Genomic DNA, 23,284 nt, shown 5'->3' on the forward strand with positions numbered 1-23,284 from the left:
GAGGAAGAAGCACAGCCGGTTCCATTATAAAAACTTTCGACAGCCATTGTGCAAAAACCGCAATTTTAGGTAAACAATACCACTGCAAAATGCAAAACTGCAATAAAGTGCAACTGCAAAATGGAATATAATCCAATAAAGTGCACATTTTAAAGTGCTAGTGCGAAATAGTGCAAAAACAGCTAGTACAAATCTGCAGTAATACAATAAAGTGCAAATATTCTGAATAAAAACCCTAATACTTTCATAAATGTGCCGGCTGTAAAAAAGGGGGATTTTCCTTAACCAGTCACTACTATCCTTCCATTCTCTTCCTTCTCTCCCCCCTCCCACCTCACTCTTTATTTTCTCCTTCCCCATCAACTTTCCTTCAATAATTCCAGATTCTTAAAATGTTTCCAATTTCTTTCAAATCGTGCGATGGCTCCCACCCTACCTGCATAAGCTCTTTCAAAATTACATATACTCCTCATTTTATTAAACCATTTTAGCTGTGATGGAATCTCCCTGTATTTCCAATTTTGAAGTATCAGAGACCGAGCAACTACACAAGATATAAAAATAAATACTTCTTCAGTTTTGTTAAACCTGCTCCTCTCTTTGCATATACCAAACAAGGCCACCTCAGCTACTGGCAAAAATGCTTTCCCAGTTGCCAGCTCAATATCTGCAAATATCCCCTTCCAAAAAGATTCCAACTTCGGGCAGGAAAAGAAGATATGGCACCATCCTCCCTGGCCCATAGCTTTGCATCTAAAACACCTATTCTCAACTTCAGGGTACATTCTCTCCAAGGCCTTCGGTGTATAGTAAGCCAGCCAGCGTGATAGAAAGGACATTCTCTTATAGTTAGCCGCCCAAAGTGATTTATTTCCCAGGTGGCATAATACCTCCCAATCCTTAACTGAAAGAATGCACTGTGTCGAGAGGCATATTTTCTCTAAATGTCTATCTACTACTGGGGATGATCTGGAAAAGTAAAGCATTTTATACCAATATTCTATGCCTTTATTTTTATCTCTGTACAAGGCTGTTATCAAGGCAGAGGAAGAATTAAGCAAACCACCTATCTCCTTTCTAATAAAATAGACCATCTGCATATATTCAAAGAACGTGGGCCGCCTGGGATTGTTCGTTCTGGCTAAGACCTCATACCAGCTGATTACAGACAAATGTCTTAGTTCACAAAACCCGGAAAGTTCCCAGTTCTTTAGGTGATTCGAGCTTATCTTAAGACCCATTTTGGCACATTCCATCAAGCTCAAATAATTAGAACCATCAGAGCCATGTTTTTTAAAAAGGAGCAGCAATCTTGATATATACACTTTCAGTGTCTTATATCTTGATTTCTTGGGGAGCTTTGCAGTTTTTAGAAAGATAGGAATTTGAGAACCTGCTTCCTGTACCATTAATTAATGTAATTATCTCTTGTCTGTCTAGTCCTTAGTAATCCTGCCACAATGTCAAAAAGGCTGCTTCATAATATGTCTTAACATGGGGAAGAGCCAGGCCACCTTGATCAACAGATAGTTGAACCACCGGAAGCTTTAATCTTGAGGCCTTCTTGTTCCAAATGAATCCTCTCAACATAGTTTCAAGTTCTTTAAAAAAAACTACATTAACTTTGATTGGGATATTGCTGAACAAAAATATAAGCAGTGGCAATACTGACATCTTAACCAGTGACACCCTGCCAATCAATGACAAAGGAAGTAGACACCATTGATCTAACAGATCCCTTATTTTATACTTCATTTTAATATAATTTAAGGCATAGAGTTCATCATAGTCTCCGGTCACAAAGATAGCCAGGTACCTAATCGGATCCCTTTTTACTGCTTGAGGCTGTAGATAAATCGGAAGAAAATCTAGACTGGTGTTTAACGCAAGAACTTCTGTTTTTTTCCATTAATCTTATACCCCCTATCTTCTCATAGTCCTTGAGCTCCCCCATGAGGCGCTCAATGTTTTCTTTTTCAGGAGCCAAATAGAGGATAATATCATCAGCAAATAATTTTAACTTAGACATACCGATGATGGGGGGCAAAATAGCAACGTTGTCCCGTATTCTTCTTACTAAGGGTTCAATAAAAAAAGTGAAAAGCAAGGGGGACAATGGGCAACCCTGCCTTGTTCCACGATTAGTTTAGTCTTCCCAGCCTGCTTAGCATTAATAATTACCTGGGCCGAAGCACCCTCATAAATATTATGTAGCATTTGAATAATTGGAGCAGGGAATCCAAAATGACCCAGATAAAAAATTACCAAAAATGACCAATTAACCAAATCAAATGCCTTTTCTGCATCGATCATTAATATACATGCAGAAATCGAATTAATATTAAAATAGTCTAGTGCCTGTATCAAAAATTCAGTATTGTCTGCCATATGCCGACCCGCAATAAACCCCGTCTGATCTTGACAGATTACCTCCTGAGCTGCAAATGCAAATCTTTGCGCCCAAATTTTCATAAGTATTTTATAATCCGAATTCAGTAAGCTGATCGGCCTGTAAGAATTCACATCCTCGGGGTTTTCTTTGAATTCAGCAGGAACCTTTCCACCTAATCTAATATGATTGAATAGTTTTTTCAGAGGTGCTTCGAGTTCTTTAATGAAGACCTTATAAAATTCGATAGGGAACCCATCCTGTCCAGAAGCCTTTGCTCCCGATGTTGCCTTTATGCTATCATGGATTTCAATAAAACTTATCTCACTTCCAATTTGATTACTTTGTGTTTCAGAGATTTGGGGAATTTCTATATTATCAAAATATTCCTGAATGATTGCTTCCTCAACCTGATTTTCAGTGGAGTAGATTCTCTGATAATGATCCAGGAATATCTTTTAAATTTTTTCGCTCTGTGTTTCCTCAGCACCACCTTGAGGATCTTGAATTTTCAAAATGAAGGATGACTCCTGCTTCTTTCTCGTAGAATTAGCCAGAAGCTTTCCCACCAGTTGACTATCTTCCTAGACCCTTTGCTGAAAGGCTTTTGAAATATTTATTTCCTCCAGAGTGAAAAAATCCCTTAGCAGTGCTTTAGACTGCTCCCATTGATTCGGCTGCTGATGAAGCTTTAGGGCATATTCCTTCTCAGCAGCAGCCTGAAGATCAAATATTTTTAACTTTCGATCATTTGCCTTAGCACTGAAAAACGCAATGATCTGACAACGGGCTGCTGCTTTGAATGCACCCCATACCGAAAAGGGCTCAGCTGTATCTTTATTCACTGAGAAAAATTCTGTCACCCATGCTGGGATCCACTGTGTTTCGATGGTACTGACTGCAGTCTGCACCCTCACTGCAGGTCAGCCGTCAGAATTCAGTGGCTCTGATTTCCCAAAATGCTTGGTGGATCTGTGGATCACAAGCAGGATCAACTTAAAATCCCCCTCACCATCGTGAATGGTGTGGGGGACTTATGTTGATTTTATTTGTGATTGAGTGCTAGGGCAGGTTGTTTACTAGTTGTTTGTTGTGTTCTTGCTCGTGTGACTGATGTAAGACTATCCATTTACAATTTGGACATCACTATTTGTGTCTGCATGTCTCTGGGTGTGGTAGAAGTTGAGTTTAGAGATCTCTGACAATGTCAGGGAGAGGATGTGGCCTCACGACTAGAGTGGTTGCCCTCAAAGCTGGGGAACCGGGCTCACGTCTCATCAACAACGCTCAACATCATGTGATTCTGGGCAAATCACTTAATCTCCCCGTGCCTAAACAAAAACAAGCATTTGCAATGCAATAGGTCTCGCATTATTAAAGTTTGAGCTATTGGCATTGTAAATAATGCGAGACCTGTTGTATTGTAAATGCTTTTTTTTTTTTGGAGCATCCATCACATTTGCCAAGCAAAGATAAGACAACAGGGGAGCAAGTATGAAGCCCTGTTTAAAGCCCTGGTCCGTAAAGAGCTTCTCTGATACCACCCTTTCTCGGATTAGGAGCACCCTTACCCATGTTCTCATGTACAATGAAGTGATAGCAGACAGCAAAGGCAACGAGATTTCCCATTTTAGAAGTTTTTGCCATAGTCTCCCTTTGTCTATGCTATCAAAAGCTGTTTCTAAGTCAATAAAAAAAGCATACAGAGTTACATTTCGGTGCAGTTGATGTTAGTATACTTAAAGGGAGTGTTAGTTATCTTCTATCTCTCCATTTTCCTTTTCCATCCAACTAACAGACTCACATGTCCACCACTCAAATTAATTCATATTTCCTTATACTAATTCACCATTAATCTTTTTTGGATTCCGGAGTAACGTGATATTCTCCGAAAAGCACTTCAACACCTCGTCAACTGTAGTAAGGGCTATATGAATACAATTACAATACAATCCGGGCTCCCCTTGAAAAACTGCAGATACAGATGTCAGCTATGGGGCATATTTGTGGCTCTGGAAGCAGCTGCTTGATAAATCTATTGACATTTACCATTGGCTAAAATGCAAGTGGGGGGGTCAATGTAGGTCAGCGGGTGGTTACAGGAAGAGCATCTGAACTGAAGGGGGAGCCTGTGACCTGTATGGGCAGCGTTCTCTGCCCCCAGGTGGTGCTGAAGGGGGATGCAGGGATCAGGTTGTACCACTGCCCTCAACCCCTGCCTCTCTCCGGGTATGTTTTTACCGGGTGTGAATGCGAACCTGGTGAAACAAGATCTGGTGCTTTCAGACCCAATAATTTCAGGTGCGGAAACATATGACAGTTTGTAGTTTAGCGCCAATATTCATAACGAGGGTTATAGTTTTAAGAGTGGTAATCCAAGGTGGTTAATAATTACCCTCTGCTACTGACCACTCGCCACTAACAGGAGCTCGCACAGTGATCGGCTATTACTGGATTAGTAAAAGACTGTAATTAACACTTAAAAGCCACTATGCTTCAATCTTAAATTGAAAGACCTGCAATTTTACCTTAGGTGAGTTCAATTATGCAGGTCTACTCTGAACATCCACGTAGTCTTTCATGATTGTCGCAGGCAGGACCAGTACGGGGCCTGCTCACAAGCCTCTATGCCCATTTATGGGAATGGAAACTTGTGTCCCGACTGGTAGAGAAGTGTCTCTTCATCTTCCTTGCCATACAAAGGCTGCCAGAGCCCAGCAGGCCCGGGCTCTGGGCTGTTTCTTCTCACAGCAGACAGCTGCGGAGGTCGGTGGGAGGGAGCGCAGTCATCCGTGTGCTCCGAGAAGGGGGGGGGGGAGGGGGAGGTGCACGGGCAGTGTGTACTCGCTTCTAGGTGGTGCAAAGGCACACAGTCCACTCGTAAGTGGATGCATAATGCACAGGAGCTTGTTTTGTGGTGCATGCACAAGAACTCCTCCCGAATATTCCGGGGAGGCAAAAGGGAAATGATGGTCCCTTGTGGGAGTGGATGAGTGCCAAGGAGTTCTCTTTCGAAAGGTCATATGGTGTTATGTTCTCTCTGTTGGGGGCGCATAAGGGCCAAGGTGCTCTCATGTGAAGGTGATGGCCACACAAGGACCACTGCACTCTCCTCTTGGTGGAAAAAGCAAATGAGCTACAGGCTCTTTCGTGGGGGTGCACAACAGCCAGGTTGTTTTTTGTCTGGGTATGCAGAGGGGCAACTGTCCTTTTTTTAAGATACATATATCGGCTAGGGTTCTCCCTTCTGGTGATGCAAGGAAACACAGCTGATTACAGAGGTGTTCGTGGTGTGCCACTGTGCAAGGATTAGGGCGCCTGAGGGTCAGGGTACTCTGGAGGTGTATGGGTCAAATGGCCTTCTTAAGCGAGACAGAAAAGAGAGAGCGCTAAAGGTGAAGAGGGCTTTCTGCTGGGGGGTGGGAGTTATAAGCAGCGACGGCTCCAATCCCGGGGCCTTCGACGCTCGAGCAACACAGAGGCAGACACAGGACATACGTAACGGCAAAAAGAAAAGGGAGGGGGACGGTAGCAAATCTGAGAGCCAGGCAGTTGACAAAAAGCAAAAAAAAGCAGAGCTTGAGTTATGAGATCACGGCTCAGCGCACATCAAGTTGTTTTGCCGTGAAATGGATCCCAAAAAATACAATCAGCTTTAGCGATCGCTATAGTAAAACAAGCGAAACTGAATCAGCGGTGGAAGCGCACGAGTCGCCGTCGCAGTGAGCATGCACGCAAGCAAGCTGAGGATCGCCAACGAAGAAACTCCGAGCTCCGAGTCTGTGAGTCCTTTATACGCTTTATGCAGAACCAGGAGCATTCAGTGTGCAGCGGCGGCGGGGGGGGGAGTGTCTCTGTATGTGTGCGTGCGTGTATGTGCGCTCGTGTGTGTGTCTCTGTGTGTGCGCGCTCGTGTGTGTGTGTGTGCGCGCATGCGTGTGCAAAATCAGGGGGAGGTGTGGCTGTGTGTGTTGGAGCTTCCCAGGAGACAGGAGATGTGCACACGCGCGTGTGGCCCGCTCCGATCCCATTCTTGAAGATGCACGTGGCCATCTCTTGTCTCCTGGGAAGCTGAGCCAGTGGCTATAGGTCTCTGGCGAGACCGCGTTTTCGCGCGGTAATCGCCACGAGACCTAATGAATGTGTCCATCTGTAACGAAACTGGTGCTCATATAAAGCTGTCTGATACCTGATGTCTCGGATCTAGTTTGCGATTTTTAAAACTCAAAAAAAAAAAAATTACATTTTTCATGAATAGGAGCAGGTGGTTGATTCTTCTTCCTTTTCTGGGCAGGGAAAGTATTTTAGTTTCATTCCCAAGATTTTAAATTGTGCTATTACTAGGGTCTAAAATGGGCCTCCACTACTGCATTACTTCTTGGTTCCTCCTGGTCTGATGATATAATGCTCTGCCGCGAGGGGGAACCAGCTTCAAATGCACTAATGTGATTCTGACTGAGTCAAGTTCTACTCGTATTGCACTTGCACCGTCACTACCTGCATTTATAAGATTACAATGTGCTCACGGCTTATAATACCAGGCTGCTAGGCTGCCTGTTAAAAGGCAAGCTAGAGCAATCTTTGTTCTAGTATCAGAGAGTTGAAAGTAAGCTAGGGGTCACATGGGTCTGGGACAGCACTACATTCAGGTGGTGTGAGGATTCAAGGAAATGAGTTTGATGTCTTTTGCACCTGGTGATTAAGTTAATGCCCCTGGAAGATCCTGCTGAGCTTAGCACATGTATTATTTCTCCAGATAGTGTTGCTTTTTGTTGTATGTGCTGCAGATTGTTTGGTTACACTGAAAGCAAATGAATGATGTCATTCTAATTGCGGTAGGTGCAGTTGCTTGAGAGAGTAGAAACAACTGGGCTCGTGCAGACCATGTTTTTGGGTAGACAAATTGCATTCACTTATGATACTTTTACCATTGCTAAGCCCACCTGTGAAGGAAAGGAGAATCACACTGGTCTCTATTCACAAATGGATATTCTGTGTTCATCATAAATTTAAACCTGAAAATACTTCTTTTCCGACTGGCTGGAATTTGTAAATGATTCCTAATTGCTAAGAATGCTTTTACTATTGCAAAATTATCCACCATGAATGCGGAAAATCTACATTAGTAAATCCCATCAAGAGCTGGGTAGTGGGCATTCCATCATTCTGGGCATTCCCAAACCTACAAGGCAAGCGCCTTGAAGGTTTGGGAATGCCCAGTAAGATGATTCTTTCTGGGCATTTTCAAACTCCTCTTCAACTAATTTCCATGCTCGAAATGGTCAGAGATGGGTTGAAGTAACCAACCTCTTCCAGGAAGGCAACGGGTACGGAGCATCTCCAGATTTGCTGGGGGTGTAGACCAACTGTTATTCCATAAGGACACATTTTTACCTGAGAAGAAAAATAGTGCATTGGTAGAGGAGGTTCAGATCGCTCCCTGAGTGGACTTCTACGTCATGTAGAGCTCTGCAGCAGGAGGACAGAAGCCCTTGGGGATTGTTGCATGACATTCCCAGTTATACACCTGCAACCTGTGCATGGTGAAACGTTCAAAATTAGACACTGCAAAATCAGACTTGCAAAACAATATACAATCCATCCTACAAGGGATTAGCATGGATTATCGCAATTTAAATCTTCCAGCTCCAAGGCTTATCAAAGGTGATCACCAACACCAAGCCCCTTGTCTACTGCAGCAATCTGTGAGATCCCATGTACCAAAATACCTGTCTACCAGCTTAATGCAGTTTTGGGGATAGAAAAGTCCCCTGCATAGGGATAGTAGTGTCCCACCTGCATGGATATCTGAATCCCTGATACTGATTTCTGGCCATGCGCAAACATGGATTATGCGTGTATGCAATGACCTAGGTATATCTCATGCTTTGACCAGGAGGGGCTCACCAAGCACCGCTCTTGGCCTACATGGTGATCATCTTTGGTGCTAGACAGCATGTGATATTTGCATGTGCCTTCTAGAATGCATGTGTGCCTGTGCATGGTACACAACATGGAGGCCTCTGGGTTGCATTTTTGAACCCCAGGGCCTAGAGAGGCTAATTGACGTATAGAGTGCAACCCCCAGGTATCAGATCTGGATTGCTGACATTCCTGAGGGTTGGGATGGGAACAAACACACTGGAGGAAAGGGAGCAGAACAGCATCTGTGCACATCAAATGTCTCTTTGGTTCCAGGAAGAGTTACAGGTCAGTAGGCTCTGGGCTCATTGTCAGGAAGATGCTGGGTCGGATAAGGTTGGCATTGTAAGACCAAGGAATCATAAATGAAGAGAAGTATTAGGCATTTCAACCGTTGAGACATCTCTCAGTGGAGGCTGAGAGCCAAGTTTCATCCCCAGTTACTCCCTCTGCATGTGCTGTGGGTAAGTCAGAATTAAAGCCACTCCTGGTGTGGCAGACTGCCTCAGACAAAGTGCAAAGCAGAGGAAAGGGTACTTGTAAAGAGTTAAAACCCACGACCCGACTTTCAAAGGGCCAGACACTAAATATTTGTGTCTAGATTTGGACAATAAAGGTGGTAGCATGAGTCCCACACTTTTTTCAACAGTGCTGTTTAGCCAGAGAGAAGGACACAAGACTCCTAGCTGCTGGAAACAGTACTCGGAACCAAGGTCTGCTGGTCTCCCTGCTGGGTAATAGGCCATCACCCAAGAAGGGAAGATCACTCGCTCTGCGCCTTGAGCACTAGCCTTCTGCATGCCTGCTAAAACCAGAAGATTCTTTGGAACCGCTGCACCCAGCGGCAGCCGCCACAGAGAAAAAGTGGTGGTGGGGGGGGGGGGGGGGGGGTGGAAGGGGTGTGGGCTGCAAGAGGGGGAGAGTGTGAGAGGAGTTTAATAATAATTCAAACAAAATTAAGTTAAACGTACCTGCTGCCAGCTACCTAATGCGTCACGCCTCCATGCTGCTTCTTCCTGGTCCCAGTAGACACTGTGACTATGTCACAGACTACCTGTCCAATCCTCGTGCTGCTCTAAAGCAGTGCAGGGATTGTCCTGAGCAGGCTGAAAAGATGCCCTGCTCAGGACAGTAAGTCTGTGGGGTTTCTCCAGCCCCGGTGTTCAAACCAGCCAGGTTAGAGAAACCTAAGTGCCTGAGACTGCTGGCCAAGCACAATTGGGCACTTAGAGAGTGCACATAGCACGTCTTCTCCCGTGTCCAGGCCCCATCCCTACCTGCACACACTGGCTGAGCCAGCTGCTTAAAAATAAAATGATAATGAAATATCGTTTTATGTGTAGCTGCTGGCTCTGAGCCAGCCGGGCGACGCTCCTCCGCCGTTGCAGTGGAGCCACCCCTGCACCAATGATGTTGGTGACCCCCATAAGCCAGGTGGGGTCCACCGTGAAGTGAGGGCCATCACCCTGGTGCAGAGCAAGTTTCCTACCCTGTTTGCCAGGTGGGGGCGAATTTAGCACCTAGCACAGCAATAGTTGACAATTAATGCCAAACGTAGATTTTGTCATGCAGGGACTAGCTTGGTGTATATCGGAAAGTTGCCACCAGTATTGAGCAGGGAATCATCGGCCTCACTAGAAAGGGATGAAAGGACTTTGGAATACTGCCTAGGATGTCTCTAATGTGATGACTATAAAAAAAAATGTGGTTATTATTTAGTATGTTGCCTGTGCTTTGTATGCTTATATTAAAATACTATGTTTTTCATAATGGTAAGTATTAGGACAATCAGCTTATTGTGGTTACTGTTTGTACCTTGTCTTTTGGACTCCCCTCAAAGAGCTTTGGACTGCTCGAACCCCGCACTCACCGAGAGTCAAGTGCTGATCACCGAGAGTCAAGAGCTGGAGGGGGTAGTAGTTGACCCAATTAGTCAGGACCCATATTAGGTCGGGCCTAGGGACAGCCCTGAGACAGCAGATCTGGAGTAAAAAAGGCCACAACCCACACATTTGGGCCCGGTAACCCCTGCTTGTCCCATGTCCCACTTAAAGGGGTTCTCACAACTGTATAATACCATAAGGCCCAAAGGCCTATTGACTTTGTGTGTTTCATAATAAATAAGTTATGCAACTTGTCAACATATACAGATTACAGTTGTTGCATGTGGCAAAATTCTTCCTAGTAACCTATAACCATTAATATTCACTTGTTACAATAACTAACCCAGCCTTACTGTATTGAGCATAAGCTTCCCCCCAGGGCAGCCATCAGGACTTTAGTCATACATTTACAAATGCATATGTTAGAATTGATAAACCAAAATACAACCCCCTCAGGAGGGCTTAGCTAGGAATCTCATTGTGTTAATCTTCTACCCCAAGGTTTTGTGAAAGCAGTAACTAACAACAAACCCCTTGCCTACTGATGTAAGCGATGAGATGTCATGTAAAAAAAATACCTGTCTACAGACATTTGCACAGTGTAATAAGAATGCACTCTTAAAGATCTATTTGTTTTGACATATCTTTTTTCACAGTAAATAAGTCAGGCACACTTCCTTTGTCATACCGTTTCATAACAGATCAGGATTCTGACATAACTTTTGTCATTGTACCAGTCAGGCCTACATTCTTTATGGTTGTCTTGCCACCATAACCAACACACATCTATTGTATTAACCGTAACCTTACACACAAGGAAATAATATAGCCTTATAGCCCGCCGTACCGGCTATTAAAGGCCCGCTGAATCGTTAAAGGCCCGAGCCGAAGGCGAGGGACTTTAACGAGACTCGGGACTTTAATTGCCGGTATAGACTTGCTATGAAGGGCTATAAGGCTATAAGAACATTCTGCCACTAGAGGGCAGAATGTTCTAACAAATTAAACAAAGGGTTCTCGAAGCTCGAGGGGATATAAATCCCCTCGAGCTTCGAGAAGCCCTTGTAGAACATTGGAATGTTGCTCTGCGGGCCTTGACCGGCCCGTAGAAGCAGGAAGCACTCCATTGTCTGCAATGGAGCTCCCAACATACCAAAGTTCTAATAATGCATAAAGGCATACAACTAAAAATTTGTACAAAATCACAGTTGGCATACTAATATACTGTCCACTCTAAAAGAATGTACCAGGGATTACTGCAGTGCATCTCGTCTACTACCAGATCTTGTCGTTTGGGGTAACCAAAATCAAGAGCCTTGCCTATTACAGTAATCTCCCAGATTCCATTATACAAAATAGCACAGTATTATAACAACCCACTTTAAAGTTATTGTAATTTATAATGGGAATAGCTTAAACTTTTGTAAATAACTTTTGTGAAGATTATGTTCAGTGTATTTTATTGTTCCGAAAATCGAATAACAGAAGTGAAATATTAACATCTTTTTGGGACATTTGTAATAAAGCTTGAAACATTGAGAGAACATATTTGAACCAGTTGTTTTTGAATGGTTGCATGGTGCGGGCGTTCTAAAGGGTGGGCGGGCTGAATGCGGTCATGATCCAATTGTTTTCCGTCAGCCTCAGTCTGAACCCATTTGAAAAGAATTTGGCCACGATCTTGTTAAAAGACAGACATCCCTCTCCTAAATTGTGCAACCTAAAATTTCACCGTTTTCTGTGGACTACTGCTGGCATATTTGTTAAATCTGATGCTATTGCTATCTAAGCACATCTTTTTTGAAAGAGTTAAATACAGATTGAAGTGTGTTTGTTTGATGTGGTTCACGGTGATCTCATCCGACTTATTGAACACCTGTGGAAGCTGAATGAGATGTGTTTATTCATATAACAGACTCGCATTCAGAAGCTTATTATGAGTTTTAGGGAGGGAGAAACACCATGGCCCAGCTAGTGGGCTTTTAAGAACTGTATATAATTGGAAGGTATAGCTTGATGTGCCCTACTAGTCTTTTTCGCTCCTGGAAGGTATCCTACCATTGCCCTCCGGGTAACAAATGGAGTTGCTACTGTGTAACGTATTGCCACTTTGAATTAGGGTGATGCAGTAACAGAGAAATGTGTGTTAATCTGGTGTTCGCACATTTTAGTTTTTTCATTCACATTTTGAATAATGGAGCATTACTGCGTCGCCTACCCTTCCTGCAGTTTCGCTTGCACTTTCTCCGCCGCACCAGTCCCTTTTCTATGTCGGCGCTGCACTGAAGGGCACAGTCAGCGGCTGGATCTGATCTCACATCCCCGGGCGCCGCAGCTTGAAGCGTTAGTGCGAGCACCGGGGCAGGGCCACGAACTTGGTGCCACGTCAGGGCTAAAGCTGGGGCGGCGTAACACCGACATGAACCCGGCACACCACGAGCATCCGTGAGAGCAGCAGCCGTAGCCATGGAAGCCCGCTACAATCTGAAGAGCCCCGTTAAGGATCGGCAAAGCCCCTTCCCTTCGCTCATTGTGAGCCTGGCAGAGGGCAGCTGCCCGTGACACCCAACCACCGTGTGTGTGTGTATGGGGGGGGGGGGGTAGAGGGCGGCGGCGGCGTGTGTATGCGTGTGTGTGCAGGGGGGTTAGGGGGCGGCAGCGTGTGTATGTGCGCGCGCGCCTGTGTGTGTGTGTTTGTGTGCGTGCATGCAGAGGGGTGGGGGCTGGTTGTGTCTGTGTGTGTGCGCCGTTAATGCTTGCAAGGGAAGCGAAAGCAGGGGCTGTGAGTTCGTCTGCGCAAGCGCGGCTCAGACGCGCGCTCCTGCGGTCAAAACTGAGACTGCAAAAGCGCGCGTCTGACTCGTGTCCACATTCCCAAATACGGCTGACAATAGTTGTCTAGCTGACAGCAATCAATGCTTTCGCATTGAATGCAGGTCAGCTCGACCTAATAAAAAAAGTCTTTGAAAGGTCATCATTGCGAGTAGTGTGTTGTTTCGCACTTCTTCTGAGTGACTCATGTGTACTTGGTCTTGGACCATGTTTGGCATCACATGCCTCTTTGAAGATTCCTAATTTACCTTGAGTAGACCCAACGCAGTTCAAATGGAATGCTTGTATTCCTGAGGCTGCATCGTCCGCATTATGTGTTTCACTCAGGAATTCACACAAACATTGGATTAAATCAATCTACATTACTGCACACAGTGGCACAGGGAGACTAAGTGACCCAGGAGACGCACCGCCTCTGCTAGGCATCCGTGAGCATCGCCCGAAGCCACTAGTGGCATCTTAGCTGTGCCGCACTGCGGGCCCTCCTTCATTCCTGCAACTGGGCAGTGCTCTCGCCATTACTTTAGACGAATAATTTCTTCCCAGATGTGTATTGTTACTGACTAATCTATGAGCGTTTGGAAAGCGGGGTCCAGAGGGACTACATGTTGCATACCTCAGCGCGCCAGTGAGGTGCTGCCCTGAGCTGCCACTAACCTCGTTTTAGCGAACTACTGCTCCCACAGCACAGGAAAACAAGTGTTGGGAGAGCGGGTGCCCACGGGACTACACGCCTCACACCTCATTGCATCTGGGAGGCGCTGTCGCTGAGAGCTTTTAAGTGCATTACTGCTCCTGCATCGTAGGAAAACAAGTGTTTGGAGAGCAGGGGCTTGAGGGACTATGTTAGAACTTGGGGTCTCTATCTGCCAGAGTTCAGCACTCTGTTCAAGTAGGGACCCTTATTCTAGTCAGGGTAAGAGAGTCAAACAGCTAAAATAACCCCTTCTCACCCATTTTGCACGAGCTGGCAGGCTTATCTCAGAGGTAATGTGTAAACCATTTGTGCATACACACAAAGTAACACAGTGAAAACACTACAAAAGGATACCACACAGGTTTAGAAAAAAAGCCAATATTTATCTGGATGTACAAGACCAAAACGAAAAAAATCCAACACACACAAACCAAGATATCACTTTGTGAAAGACTACTGTAAAAATATAGCTCTTAGAAGACAATAGCTCCAACTGGCTATCTCAATGTCGTGACAGGTCTGAATCCACAGTGCAGCGCCGACCGTGCGGGAATGGGCCGGCCACGCAGTCACACGGACCCCCAAAGTAACAGTACTTTACAATGATGAAAACAAAAATGTTGTACGATGCCGGGGAAGTGATGCGATTGAAGGCAGCGTTGATTCCTTACTGCCACAGGGGAGGTGAGGCATTGGGGGGGTGTAGCGGCACCGGCGAAAATGCGTCTGTTCATTACGATGGTGTGGTATAGATGAGTCTGCAAGGTCGCCCACGTCAGTTATCGACTCCGCGATGATGTGGTCGAGGTGGTGGTGTCAACAGGCGTCAGGACTGCATTGTAAGTCGGGGTGGTGCATTGTCCTCTTCACAAGCGGTGTACTTGGCTCCGGTGGAGGCAACAGTGCAGCTTTGGTGCGAAGCCCTGCTGTCAGGGAAGTCGGGGCTGTGGTGCAATTTGGGGCAGTGAATCATCCACTTCACGAGCAGTGCCCTTGGCTCCGGTGCAGGCCACTTCCTCTATGACAAAGTCAGTGTCGCTATGTTGCGGAGTCGGTGTGAAGCGCAGTTGTTGGGGAGGTCGGGGCTGCATTGTAAGTTGGGTGGTGCATCATGCTCTCCACAAGCAGTGCCCTCTGCCCCAGTGCAGGCAGGGGCATCGCTGACAGTGTCGTACATATCATACCTTTTAAATTCAATGCAACCCTACCCATGGGGCTACCTTTGTCCTTCCTTAAGGGTGCCTTACATGTAATAAAAGGGATGGTTGAGCCTGGCAAGTGGATGCACTTGCCAAGTTGCCACAGCTGTTTAAAATTGCATACACAGACACTGCAGTGGCAGGTCTGAGACATGTTTGCAGGGCTACTCATGTGGGTGGCACAATCAATGCTGCAGGCGCACTAGTAGCATTTGATTTGCAGGCCCTGGGCACACCTGGTACACTTGACTAGGAATTTACTAGTATATCACATATGCCAATCATGGACAACTGATACAATTTGCATAGGGAGCACTTGCACTTTAGCATTGGTCAGCAGTGGGTAAGTGATAAGAGTCCTAAAACCAGCAAAAGTGAAATGCAGCACACAGTCAAAAACAAGCAAAAAGACAGGGCAAAAACACACCAAAGATGCCAGGTCCAACAGATTACACGCCCTATATCTCATCGCTTCAGGGAGGCACTGCTGCTGAGCGCCTTTAAGCACATTACTTCTCCCTCAGCATGGGACATGTGCAGGACGCCCCTGGGCATTGATGCAGCAAAGGACGGGCCAACACTTGGCCCGTCTTTGGCAGCCATCGCCTGGAGGAGGCTGGGCTGGGCTGTGCCACCCCTGTTTCATTCGGACTGCTTCAGGTACTGTGATTACATTTTACCTCTACACATAAGCTTGCCATTAAGTCTTGGCTCAAAATTGGAAAGCGTAGGCACTAAAGCAGTTCTTGGCACCACCCACTTTTTTTTATAAATCTTTTTGTTAATCAATACGTGTCAGCAAGGTAGCATATAACAAATTGACATGATGTACATGGGAGGTTAGAACAAGGGGTCACAATAATAATTATTGTATAGATTGAACTGAACTGTGATAGCACCTGAAACTTTACAATTATGGTGAGGGCAGGTCTTCAATAGGAGAGTCACGTGGTGGACTACAGATCTCCCGGTATGTATTCCATGCCCCCCATACCAATGGCCATTTACTCGGGCAGCCCCTAGCGAGGTACACTGTTTTTTCACGGAACATGCACCAGTCCATATGCTTCTTCCATTCTGTTACAGTTGGCGGGGTTGTAGCTCCCCACAATTGAGCTATGTTCCTTTTTGCCACGATAAGGCCCAGAGTGGCCCAGATCTTACCCATTCTGCTCAGGTCTATGGCCTTCCAAACGTTCATAAGGCACTTTTTCGCCTCGGGCCGAATGTCCAATTCTAGTACGTAACCAAGAGCAGCATGTATTTTTCGCCAGTACTCCCGAATGAGCTGACAGGCCCATAGGATATGCATTAACATGCCTTCATTGCCACACTTCCTTCTGCACTCCCCACCCTGTGCCCTTCCCATTCAAACCAAGCAGGGTCCAGTCACATACACCCTGTGCAATATTTTCAACTGAACAAGATGCAGTCTAGCCAAACTCGCTACCTCCGGTGTAGAGGCGAGCGCCTCCTACCATTCCTCATCATCAAGATCGAGGCCATCTCCCTCCCACTCCATCCTTGTGTTCTGAAGGGAAGTCACGGTGTTGTTTATCAATTTCTTATACGTGAGAGAGATCGTATTCTCTGGCAGGTAACCATCGAGCAATCTATCCTCAAGGGGTGTGTACTGCGGGGTTGTGGACCTTTTTGTGAAGTGAGACTGCAATGCCTGTCGGACCTATAGATACCGAAAGTACTCTGTATCTGCGAGTATGTGTTTCTGTTGCAGGGAAGCAAATGACCCTACATCTCCCTTTGCCCACAAATCTCCGACCCTTGAAATCCTGATAAGTACCCACCTATCAAAACCCTTCAACCTCCATAGGTCCCCAAGTGTCTCTGAGTCCCAGAGAGGTGTTTCCAGCGGCAGTTTTCGCTCCCATCCCGGCTTTTGTTTGCTGCATGCCAGACCTGTACAGAATGTTTGGTCGGTCTGGTGAGTGGGACCACTGCATCTAGAATAAAAGGCTCTATTGTAGTTTCCCCCGGGGAGAAGCCAACAGTCCATGGCATAGCCTGGATCGTCTGCGTGTCTATAGGTGCCGTGATTAATAGCTGCGAGGTGGGAAGCCTAATAATATTTCTTGAGATCAGGAAGCCCGATCCCCCCATCAAACCAAATGAGAGTGAGTTTTGTCAGTGCGATTTGGGGCGTCCCTTCCCACAGTAAGTTTCTCTACAGTCCTTCTATTTCTCTAAAGTATCTAGTAGGTATTGGATCAGGGTAGCTCTGCAGTGCATACAGAAAGCGAGGCAGGGACATAATTTTAAACAGTGCTGCCCTACCCAACAGTGAGAGCGGGAGCGACTTCAATGTCAAGATGTCTCGCTTCAGTTTTTGTAGAGGAGGAAGTAAATTATGAACATAATGGAGATGTTGGTCCGATGTCACAAAGACCCTTAAATATTTAAAGCCTGTCATGGTGTCTTGTATAGGGAAGCCCTTGGGTATAATTGGGGGTTCACCGTGGAGGTTGTAAAGGGTGGACTTACCCCAGTTTATGGAATACCCAGAGAATCTACCAAAGCTCGCAAATATGTCAAACACCGCTATCAGCGATGCTCTAAGGAAGGTGAGAAACAGAAGGATATCATCCGCGTATAGCGTGATGCGGTCCTCCCATGTTTCCGTCCAGCGTAGTCCGCGCACAATTGGATCCCTCTGAATCCAAGCCGCAAGGGCGAACAGGAGGGGGAAAACAGGCACCCCTGGCGAGTACCCCAACCCAGTGCAAACACCTCAGATTTCTTGTTGTTCACCACGACCTGTGCCAAGGGCTCTGAGTAAAGAAGCCAGGTCCAAAACCCAGCTTCACCAGGACTGCGAAAAGGTATGGCCATTCAATATAATTGAATGCCATTGAGGCGTCCAAGGAAACTATGATCACTGGTTCTTGTATTGTTGCCAATCTTCCCATTACTCCATGTACCCTCCGCAGATTCAATGCTGTATTTCGCTGAGGCATATAGCCTGACTGGTCTGGGTGAACAAGTCTGCTGATCACTTTGACCAGGCGATTGACCAGGAGCTTAGCGAGAACTTTAGGTTCTGCATTAAGGAAAGAGATGGGCCTATAAGAGGCACAGTCTGTCTTGGGCTTTCCCTCCTTGAGAATGGTGATGAGCGTGACCCCCTCTCCTTGGCACCACTCTTGAGGGCTGCTTACAGAGGACAGTCGGAGTAATTAGTAAAGACAGTTAGCTGGTTTAGCGTCTTTTATCCGTCTCCTCACTCTTCCTTGTGCAGCTCATACTTCTCCAGTAACATCGCCACTTGACACAAGAGCTACAGCTGCCTGTTTTAGATCAGTGGCATGTTCCACAAACCCACCAGCTAGTGTCTATATTGTGGAGCCGGAGACAGCATAATCCCAACCACAACCAAACAGTGGGGCAGTTAGGGGTCCCACTAGGAAAAGTTGAATAACTGATACAGGTATTACAGGTATTACATCAGAGAGGTTGTGTGATTCTACTCTGTCCTTTGATGGGATCTCTGAAGTGGTTGACAAGGGCAAATCAATTGAGACAGTAGTCTCAAGGAGCCTGTGATGGGCAAACTGGAGCCAATTTATGAACACCCGGTTGATACACAATTAGAGTTATGCAAGATAAATTCTCTCTATCCCACGCAGCAGCCGGTGGGCATCATCTGTTGAGCGCCACATTGTGACTACAATCCACATAGACCAGCCCCCGCGGGCAGAGATTATCCCGGGCGAGCCAGCAGGAAGCCACCTTTTATCCAGTATGCCAGCTAACCGACCCAATTTGACTATGCGAGCAGACGAGAGTGAGAACATCATTCTTAGGTGTGCCAGGAAGAGGGGTGTAGAAGACAGAGTGGGGGCCATTGGTAGGCACAAGGGTGGGCCAGGCTTCAGGACTTAAATCAATATCAATTAACCTACCGCCGGACACTTGTCCATATATGATTGTGTTGTCAAATGAGTACCATTGAGTTGGGCAACAATAAACATCTGTTATTCAGTGCCAAGATGCCCGTGGGTAAATGTGCACTTCACAAATACACGTTATGAGTCGTTATGTTAAATGTACTCTGTCTTGCTGATCGTATAGAGGAATCATTCGCCCAACTGAAAAAAAGGTCTTGCGTAATCTACCAGGTGTGGCCGCTCCATTTATTTTTATCCCCTGGACCTGCCCTCAGGACTCTGACGAGTATTCGGGGTAGGTCCGGGGAACGACACTGCTGGTAGGAGAGTTGTGGGCACTCCCTTCACTGTGCATGAGGTGTTTAGCCGGCCGTCTCAGGCTGGCCAAACTCCTCATGCATAGTTAAGCTCTCTCCAGCCTCAGTTGCATTGCTGGAGCTGTGGAGAGAAGGCACAGGCTCCCAGCCTGTGATACTAGCTCCCTATCTAATAGCGTTTGCACATTAGGTGATTTGTATGTGAGGAATGAAATTGCATGATGCAGATACCAATGCCGTGCGTGCGACTAAGTCCCCTAACTCCACAGCCAATAATCTTGAGCTGGAATACTGCAGGTATCAGGGGTAAGGTAGGTGACCCTGATTGGGGTCGATTTATTGACAGACATGAAATGTGCCTGTTCCAGGAGACATGTGCAAGTGTATAGGGGGAGGTTTAAGAGTTACAGTGTGCCCCCCTATTAAACCTGTTGCTGGGCACCCTTCAAGTGGATTGCTTATATTGGTGCACTCCACCTTATCCTGTCCTATCACTCAATTCAAATCAGGTTCCCCAGATATTCAAGGGCTATTTTTTTCTCACCCAAAGTCCAAACCCTTCCTGCTAATTAACATATACAATAGGAGTTGTGGCTATATTCAGGAATATCAAACCCATCGAATGCTGGACAGAATATTGGAAGCTCACTCAGAATCCCACCACGTGCTTGTGGCTGATGATTTCAAACTCTCCTTTGAACCAAGTGGTATAGCGCAAGATCTGTCTAGCTCAGAGGATTCAAAATGAGGGATCCCTGATCTCACCTCCTGGGTGAGAAAAAACCTCTCTGGGCGACCCTCCAAGTGGTGGAACTTACTCTGACGCATGGCTTGTGTGCCTGTAATGGCCACTCACCCTCAGACAAAATTCCTGCTCCCACATTTAGAAGAGGGTTGTATTAAAGCTCCATTTACTACATCCTACTGGATGCGAGACTCTGAAGCCAAATGGGAATGTATGTCATTACATCGCATACTAATACCACGCATGCCATTACAACGCGGGTATTAGTACGCAATGTCAATGACATCGCATGCCATAACATCGCATACTTTTACCACGAGTATGCTTTTACCAGGCATGCCATTACAACGCAAAGGCATGCGTGGTAAAGGGGAGCATCGTTTACAACGCGGTGGTTACACCGCAGTGCCTTTACAACTATGCCATTACAACGCAAGTCGTTACTACGACTTGCGCTGGATGGCGCTGTTGGACAAGGAATGTTGTAATTTTATATTCCTAAAACACTACTATGCTACCCACACTACTCCCACCTTACACTACCCTAAACCCTAAAACACTACTACGCTACCCACACTACTCCCACCCCTACACTAACCTAAACCCTAAAACACTACTACGCTACCCACACTACTCCCACCCCTACACTACCCTAAACCCTAAAACACTACTACGCTACCCTCACTACTCCCACCCCTACACTACCCTAAACCCTAAAACACGACTACGCTACCTACACTACTCCCACCCCTACACTACCCTAAACCCTAAAACACTACTATGCTACCCACACTACTCCCAACCTTACACTACCCTAAACCACTACTACGCTACCCACACTACTCCCACCCCTTAACCCTAAAACACTACTACGCTACCCACACTACTCCCACCCTTACACTACCCTAAACCCTTAAACACTACTACCCTACCCACACTACTCCCACCCCTACACTACCCTAAACCCTAAAACACGACTGCGCTACCTACACTACTCCCACCCCTACACTACCCTAAACCCTAAAACACTACTATGCTACCCACACTACTCCCACCCTTGCACTACCCTAAACCACTACTACGCTACCCACACTACTCCCACCCCTTAACCCTAAAACACTACTAGGCTACCCACACTACTCCCACCCCTACACTACCCTAAACCCTAACACACTACTACGCTACCCACACTACTCCCACCCTTACACTACCCTAAACCACTACTACGCTACCCACACTACTCCCACCCCTTAACCCTAAAACACTACTATGCTACCCACACTACTCCCACCCTTACACTACCCTAAACCCTCAAACACTACTATGCTACCCACACTACTTCCACCCCTACACTACCCTAAACCCTAAAACACTACTACGCTACCCACACTACTCCCACCCCTACACTACCCTAAACCCTAAAACACTACTATGCTACCCACACTAGTCCCACCCCTACACTACCCTAAACCCTAAAACACTACTACGCTACCCACACTACTCTCACCCTTACATTACCCTAAACCACTACTACGCTACCAACACTTCTCCCACCCCTACACTACCCTAAACCCTAAAACACTACTACGCTACCCACACTACTCCCACCCTTACACTACCATAAACCCTCAAACACTACTATGCTACCCACACTACTCCCACCCTTACCCTACCCTAAACCCTAAAACACTACTACACTACAACACTACCCACACTACTCCCACCCCTACACTACCCTAAACCCTAAAACACTACTACGCTACCCACACTACTCCCACCCCTACACTAACCTAAACCCTAAAACACTACTATGCTACCCACACTACTCCCACCCCTACACTACCCTAAACCCTAAAACACTACTACGCTACCCTCACTACTCCCACCCCTACACTACCCTAAACCCTAAAATACGACTACTCTACCTACACTACTCCCACCCCTACACTACCCTTAACCCTAAAACACTACTACACTACCCACACTACTCCCACCCTTACACTACCCTAAACCACTACTACGCTACCCACACTACTCCCACCCCTTAACCCTAAAACACTACTACGCTACCCACACTACTCCCACCCTTACACTACCCTAAACCCTCAAACACTACTAGGCTACCCACACTACTCCCACCCCTACACTACCCTAAACCCTAAAACACAACTACGCTACCTACACTACTCACACCCCTACACTACCCTAAACCCTAAAACACTACTACGCTACCCACACTACTCCCACCCTTACACTACCCTAAACCACTACTACGCTACCCACACTACTCCCACCCCTTAACCCTAAAACACTACTATGCTACCCACACTACTCCCACCCTTACACTACCCTAAACCCTCAAACACTACTACGCTACCCACACTACTTCCACCCCTACACTACCCTAAACCCTAAAACACTACTACGCTACCCACACTACTCCCACCCCTACACTACCCTAAACCCTAAAACACTACTATGCTACCCACACTAGTCCCACCCCTACACTACCCTAAACCCTAAAACACTACTACGCTACCCACACTACTCTCACCCTTACATTACCCTGAACCACCACTACGCTACCAACACTTCTCCCACCCCTACACTACCCTAAACCCTAAAACACTACTACGCTACCCACACTACTCCCACCCTTACACTACCATAAACCCTCAAACACTACTATGCTACCCACACTACTCCCACCCTTACCCTACCCTAAACCCTAAAACACTACTACACTACAACACTACCCACACTACTCCCACCCCTACACTACCCTAAACCCTAAAACACTACTACGCTACCCACACTACTCCCACCCCTACACTAACCTAAACCCTAAAACACTACTATGCTACCCACACTACTCCCACCCCTACACTACCCTAAACCCTAAAACACTACTACGCTACCCTCACTACTCCCACCCCTACACTACCCTAAACCCTAAAATACGACTACTCTACCTACACTACTCCCACCCCTACACTACCCTTAACCCTAAAACACTACTACACTACCCACACTACTCCCACCCTTACACTACCCTAAACCACTACTACGCTACCCACACTACTCCCACCCCTTAACCCTAAAACACTACTACGCTACCCACACTACTCCCACCCTTACACTACCCTAAACCCTCAAACACTACTAGGCTACCCACACTACTCCCACCCCTACACTACCCTAAACCCTAAAACACAACTACGCTACCTACACTACTCACACCCCTACACTACCCTAAACCCTAAAACACTACTACGCTACCCACACTACTCCCACCCTTACACTACCCTAAACCACTACTACGCTACCCACACTACTCCCACCCCTCAACCCTAAAACACTACTATGCTACCCACACTACTCCCACCCCTACACTACCC

General features: G+C 46.4%; 1 protein-coding gene across 4 annotated transcripts in view; it reads left to right on the top strand.

Annotated features, from left to right (window-relative positions):
* The window catches only part of LOC147727294 (protein prune homolog 2-like), a 1,486,257-nt gene that overhangs the window by 1,352,367 nt on the left and 110,606 nt on the right, over nucleotides 1–23,284 (top strand). The gene's annotated exons all lie outside the window — the stretch shown is intronic.

Source organism: Lissotriton vulgaris, chromosome 3_1 (assembly GCF_964263255.1).
Source record: "Lissotriton vulgaris chromosome 3_1, aLisVul1.2, whole genome shotgun sequence".
NCBI lineage: Eukaryota > Metazoa > Chordata > Amphibia > Caudata > Salamandridae > Lissotriton > Lissotriton vulgaris.